Source organism: Psammomys obesus, unplaced genomic scaffold, assembly GCF_907164565.1.
Source record: "Psammomys obesus unplaced genomic scaffold, mPsaObe1.curated_primary_1811, whole genome shotgun sequence".
In the NCBI taxonomy this organism is placed as follows: domain Eukaryota; kingdom Metazoa; phylum Chordata; class Mammalia; order Rodentia; family Muridae; genus Psammomys; species Psammomys obesus.
Genome location: NW_026596466.1, coordinates 2,801,319 through 2,808,264, shown reverse-complemented (window position 1 = coordinate 2,808,264; position 6,946 = coordinate 2,801,319). Strand labels below are relative to the sequence as shown.

The 6,946-nt window shown below is 40.3% G+C and overlaps 1 protein-coding gene across 1 annotated transcript in view; it reads left to right on the top strand.

The window, feature by feature from the left end:
* Positions 1-6,946, top strand: part of LOC129670104 (protein sidekick-1-like) — a gene marked incomplete at its 5' end in the record, with an annotated part of 897,806 nt that overhangs the window by 687,564 nt on the left and 203,296 nt on the right. The gene's annotated exons all lie outside the window — the stretch shown is intronic.

Below are 6,946 nucleotides of genomic sequence, written 5' to 3'. Positions count from 1 at the left end.
CTTCTTCTTCTTCTTCTTCTTCTTCTTCTTCTTCTTCTTCTTCTTCTGTCCATCCTCTTTGCCTTTCAGGATGGGGATTGAGCATTTTAGTTAGGGTCCTCTCTTTTGCTTAGTTTGTTTAGATGTACAGATTTTAGCGGGTTTATCCTATGTTGTATGTTTATATGAGTATATACCATGTGTCTTTTTGCTTCTGAGACAACTCACTCAGGATGATCCTTTCCAGGTCCCACCATTTACCTGCAAATTTCATGATTTCTTATTTTTTATTGCTGAGTAATATTCCATTGTGTAGATGTACCACAATTTCTGCATCCATTCTTCAGTTGAGGGGCATCTGGGCTGTTTCCAGCTTCTGGCTATTACAAATAAGGCTGCTACAAATATGGTTGAGCAAATGTTCAGTCCTTTTTGTGTACTTGAGCCTCTTTTGGATATATGCCTAGGAGTGGCATGGCTGGATCTTGAGGAAGCGCTATTCCTAGTTGGCTGAGAAAGCGCCAGATTGAGTTCCAGAGTGGTTGTACAAGTTTACATTCCCACCAGCAGTGGAGAAGGGTTCCCCTTTCTCCACAACCTCTCCAGCATGTGTTGTCACTTGAGTTTTTGATCTTGGCCATTCTGATGGGTGTAAGGTGAAATCTCAGGATTGTTTTGATTTGCATTTCCCTAATGGCTAATGAGGTTGAGCATTTCTTTAAATGCTTCTCTGCCATTCGATATTCCTCTATCGAGAGTTCTCTGTTTAGCTCTGTTCCCCATTTTTTAAGTGGATTACTTGGTTTGCTGCTTTTCAGCTTCTTTAGTTCTTTATATATACTGGATATGAGTCCTATGTCAGATAAAGGGTTGGTGATGATTCTTTCCCAATCTGTAGGCAGTTGCTTTGTTTTGATGACAGTGTCCTTTGCTTTACAGAAGCTTTTCAGTTTCATGAGGTCCCATTTATTGATTGTTGCTCTTAGAGCCTGTGCTGTTGGTGTTCTGTTCAGGAAGTTTTCTCCTGTACCAATGAGTTCTAAGGTATTCCCCACTTTTTTTTCTAGCCGATTTAATGTGTCTGGTTTTATGTTGAGGTCTTTGATCCACTTGGACTTCAGTTTTGTGCAGGGTGATAAGTATGGATCTATTTGCATTTTTCTACATGTAGACATCCAGTTGGACCAGCACCGTTTGTTGAAGACGCTATCTTTTTTCCATTGTATGGTTTTGGCATCTTTGTAAAAAAATCAGGTGTCCATAAGTGTGTGGGTTTATTTCTGGGTCTTCTGTTCGGTTCCATTGATCCACCATTCTGTTTCTATGCCAGTACCATGCAGTTTTTATAACTGTTGCTCTATAGTACAGCTTGAGATCAGGGATGGAGATACCTCCAGAAGATCTTTTATTGTAGAGGATTGTTTTAGCAATTCTGGATTTCTTGTTATTCCATATGAAGTTGAGAATTTTTCTTTCCAGGTCTGTAAAGAATTGTGTTGGCAATTTGATGGGAATTGCATTAAATCTGTAGATTGCTTTTGGTAAGATGGCCATTTTTACCATGTTAATCCTGCCAAGCCATGAGCATGGGAGATCTTTCCATCTTCTCATATCTTCTACTAATTCTTTCTTCAGAGACTGGAAATTTTTTCATACAAGTCTTTGACTTGCTTGGTTAGGGTTACACCAAGGTACTTTATGTCATTTGTGGCTATTGTGAAGGGTGTTGTTTCCCTAATTTCTTTCTCAGCCATTTTGTCTTTTTTATACATGAGGGCTACTGATTTTTTTTTGAGTTAATTTTGTATCCGGCCACTTTGCTGAAGGTGTTTATCAGCTGTAGGAGTTCCCTGGTAGAGTTTTTGGGGTCACTCAGGTATACTATCATATCATCTGCAAATAGTGATACTTTGACTTCTTCCTTTCCAATCTGTATCCCCTTGATCTCCTTCAACTGTCTTATTTCTCTAGCAAGGACTTCCAGCACTATGTTGAAGAGATATGGAGAGAGTGGGCAGCCTTGTCTTATCCCTGATTTCAGTGGGATTGCTTTAAGTTTCTCTTCATTCAGTTTGATGTTGGCTATAGGCTTGCTGTATATCACCTTTACTATGTTTAGATATGTGCCTTGTTATCCCTGATCTCTCCAATACTTTAAACATGAATGGATGTTGGATTTTGTCAAATGCTTTCTCAGCATCTAGGGAGATTATCATGTGGTTTTTTTTTCTTTCAGTTTGTTAATATGGTGGATCACATTGATGGATTTCCATATATTGAACCACCCCTGCATACCTGGGATGAAGCCTACTTGGTCATAGTGGATAATATCTTTGATGTGTTCTTGTATTCGGTTTGCAAGTATTTTGTTAAGTATTTTTGCATCAATGTTCATAAGGGAGATTGGCCTGAAATTCTCTTTCTTAGTTGAGTCTTTGTGAGGTTTAGGTGCCAAGGTGACTGTGGCTTCATAGAATGAGTTTGGTAATGTTACTTCTGTTTCTATTTTGTGGAATAGTTTGAAGAGAATTGGAGTTAGCTCTTCTTTGAAGGTCTGGTAGAATTCTGCGCTGAAGCCATCTGGTCCTGGGCTTTTTTTGGATCGGAGACTTTTGATGACCGCTTCTATTTCTTTGGGGATATAGGACTATTTAGTTGATTTACCTGGTCCTGATTCAGCTTTGGTAAGTCAAATCGATCAAGAAAATTGTCCATTTCATTTAGATTTTCAAATTTTGTGGCATATAGACTTTTGAAGTAAGTCCTAATGATTGTTTGGATTGCCTCAGTGTCTGTAGTTATGTCCCCCTTTTCATTTCTGAATTTGTTGATTTGGGTGGTGTCTCTCTGCCTTTTAGTTAGCTTGGCTAAGGGATTGTCGATCTTGTTGATTTTCTCAAAGAACCAGCTCTTGGTTTCATTGATTCTTTGAATTGTTTTATTTGTTTCTAATTGATTGATTTCAGCCCTGAATTTGATTATTTCCAGCCATCTACTCCTTTTTGGTGTGTCTGCTTCTTCTTTTTCTAGGGTTTTTAAGTGAGCCATTAAGTTGCTTGAATGAGCTGTCTTGAATTTCTTCTTGAAGACACTTAGTGCTATGAACTTTCTTCCTAGCACTGCTTTCATTGTGTCCCACAAGTTTGGGTATGTTGTGTCTTCATTTTCATTGAGTTCTAAGAAGACTTTAATTTCTTTCTTTATTTCTTCCCTGACCCAGCTATCATTCAGTAACAAGTTGTTCAGTTTCCATGTGTATGTAGGCCTTTTGCTATTTCTGTTGTCGTTGAGGTCCAGCTTTATTCCATGGTGATCAGACAAGATACAAGGGATTATTTCAATCTTCTTGTACCTGTTGAGGCTTGCTTTGTGACCAACTATATGGTCTATTTTGGAGAAGGTTCCATGAGGTGCTGAGAAGAAGGTAAATTCTTTTGTGTTTGGGTGTAAAGTTCTGTAAATGTCTGTTAGGTCCATTTGATTCATGACCTCTTCTAGAGACATTGTTTCTTTGTTTAATTTCTGTTTTGTTGACCTGTCCTTTGTTGAGAGTGGGGTGTTGAAGTCTCCCACTATTAATGTGTGGGGATCTATATGTGTTTTAAATTTTATCAATGTTTCTTTAACAAATGTGGGTGCTCTTGTATTTGGGGCATAGATGTTCAGAATTGTGATGTCTTCCTGGTGGAATTTTCCCTTGATGAGTATGAAGTGTCCTTCCCCATCTCTTTTTATTAATTTTGGTTGAAAGTCTATTTTGTCAGATATTAGAATGGCTACTCCTGCTTGCTTCTTGGGTCCATTTGCTTGGAAAGTCGTCTTCCAACCCTTTACCCTCAGGTAATGTCTATCTTTGTGTCTTAGGTGTGTTTCTTGTATGCAACATATTGCTGGGTTTCGTTTACGTATCCATTTTGTTAATCTGTGTCTTTTTACTGGAGAGTTGAGTCCATTGATGTTGAGAGAGATTAATGACCAGTGGCTGTTTGATCCTTTGAATTTGATGTTGGCTGTGGTCATACGGTTGTGTGCTTGGTTGCTTTTTGTTTTACTGTAGTAGGTTTAATTATTTCCTGTGTTTTCTTGAAAGAAGCTAATTTTCTTGGGTTGTATTTTCCCTTCCAGTGTCTTCTGTAATGCTGGATTTGTGTGTATGTATTGCTGGAATTTGTTTTTGTCATTGAATATCTTGTTTTCTCTGTCTATGAGGACTGAGAGTTTTGCAGGGTATAGTAGCCTGGGCTGACATCTGTGTTCTCTTAGGGTCTGTATGATATCCGTCCAGGCCCTTCTGGCTTTCATAGTCTCTGTTGAAAAGTCAGGTGTTATTCTAATGGGTTTGCCATTATATGTTACTTGGCCTTTTTCCCTTGTAGCTTTTAGTATTTTTTCTTTGTTCTGTATACTTACTGTTTTGATTATTATGTGGCTGGAGGATTTTCTTTTCTGGCCAAATTTGTTGGGTGTTCTGTAGGCCTCATGTATTCTTATTGGCCTCTCCTTTAACTTGAGGAAATTTTCTTCAATGATTTTGTGAAAATATTTTCTGGGCCTTGGAGAAGGGAGTCTTCTTTTTCCTCTATACCTATTATTCTTAGATTTTGTCTTTTCATATTGTCTTGGATTTCTTGGACGGTCTGTGTCAAGAATTTTTTGGATTTAACATTTTCTTTGACAGATACATCGCTTTCTTCCATTGTATCTTCCACACCTGAGATTCTTTCTTCCATCTCTTGTAGTCTATTGGTTATGCTAACCTCTGTAGTTCCTGTTTTCTTCCCTAAGTTCTTTCTCTCTGCAATTTCCTCCATTTGTGTGTTCTTTAATTTTTCCAATTCTATCTTCAGATCTTGAGCCATTTTGTTGATTTCCTTCACCTGTCTTACTGTATTTTCCTGTTTTTCCATCACTTCTTTCAGCTGTTTGTTTAAACCAACCTCTGTTTCTTTTATTTCATTCAGTGCTTTAAGCATTTCCTTTCTAAAGGCCACAAACTGTTTGGCTGCAACTTCCTCTATTTCTTTACGGATGGCAATATTCTGTTTGAGTTTATCTTCCTCTATGTCTTTATGTATCTTATTTGTTTCCTCTGTTATCATCTTCATGAGCATAGTTATTAGGTCATCTTCTTGGATTTCAGTTATGCTGGGGTGTCCAGGGCTACTTGCCCCTGGGTAACTAGGTTCTGGAGCCCTCAACCCACACATACATTTTCAAATTAAAAGTGTCAGGCAAGGGGCTGGGAAAAGGGCTCGATTGGTAGTGTTTGCTGTGCAAGCATGAGGGCACAAGTTTGGAGATTTTCGAGACCAGGTTTCTCTGTGTAGCCCTGGCTGTCCAAGAACTCACCCTGTAGACCAAGCTGGCCTCAAACTCAGATATCTTCCTGCCGCTGCCTCCCAAATGCTGGAATTAAAAGTGTGTGCCACCAGCATCTAGCAAAGAATCTATTTTCAATAAAAAGATAAATTTTTAATTAAGAAAAAATCTTGACTATAGCAGTGTACACTTGTAACCCCAACATTGGGGAGATGGAGACAGGGAGACCACTGGGACTTGCTGGCCAGCCTCTCCAGCCAAATCTGTGAGCCCTGGGTTCAGGAGAGACCCTGACTCAGACAATAACATGGAGAGTGATTGAGCATGACACAGAACTTCCAGCTGTGGCTCCACGTGAAAGTGCACACAGGTGCACACACACGGACCTGAACACATATGAGCACACATGTACATGAGCACAGGCACAATCAAGTACAGAGTGGGGCATGGCAGTGTGTGCCTGAGGTCACATCAGCTTTGGATCATATGTTGGAGAGTTGTAGTAAATTCAAGGACAGCGTAGGCAACAGAGTAAGTTCCAAGCTAGCCAGGGCTGGCTAGACCCAGCCAATAAATGAAGGGATAGATAGACAGACAGACAGATAGATGATAGGTAGGTTAAGAGATGGATAGATAGATGGATGGATGGATGGATGGATGATGGATGGATGGGTAGATAGATAGATAAATAGATAGAGCCCTCAAGCTTCCAAAAAAGCAAGTATAATATTGGCATTTGTTCTGACCCTATGATTCTCTGGAACTTATGTCCAAGAGAGATCCAGAACAATTAGTGGATGACACAGGTCATGCCTGGCACCCCTCCTCTCTGTGATACCTGCTGTGTTCTGGGAATGCCACCATGCAGACGTAGCATAGGGCAAGCCCAGATCCCAAGCCCCAGAGCTGTAAGGCTGAACTACCTTGCACAGCTTGGGATGTCCAGGTGGAGACTTTGTTCTGTCACCAGTAAATCCCAGCAAAAACTTGTTTTTTCAATAATGGGTTCTTCTTGAAACCTCGGTGACAGAACTACACTTCCATTTTGCTGCCTTGTCCATGTGGTATTTACCATTTCCATAGGCATTTAGTTGATTTTCTCACCCCATTCACTCTTAAGCACTTCCCCCACACCTCTGTTATCCTCCCATGCTGTCAATCAACGAGGCGGTCCACATTGCCTAAGAAGACATGAGGGCATGTCTCCTCCATACTCCACACAGGAAACCCACATACTGGATCGCTCCTCACCATCAGGCATTTCTTCTTTATAGGCCTTGCTGGGCTTACATGAACAGCCTCTAGCCACATAGACAAATCATTGACCACATCACAGCTCGTAAGTGATACAACATCCTGGCCAGGGGTGTGGCTCAGCTGTTAAAGGGCTCGCCACACAAGTGTGAGGACACGAGTTCAACCTCAAGCACCTACTTAAAAGGCTGGGTACAATGGTGCATATCTGTAATCCCTGCTCTGGGGGACAGAGGCAGGAGGATCCCTAGAGTTCACTAGCCAGCTAGCTTAGCTGAATTGGGAAGGTGCAGCCAGGTTCAGTGAGAGACCCCACCGCAAAATATAAAATGTAGAGCAATTGAAGACATTTTTTTAGTTTCCTTTCCATTGCTGTGATAAAATACCTTGACAA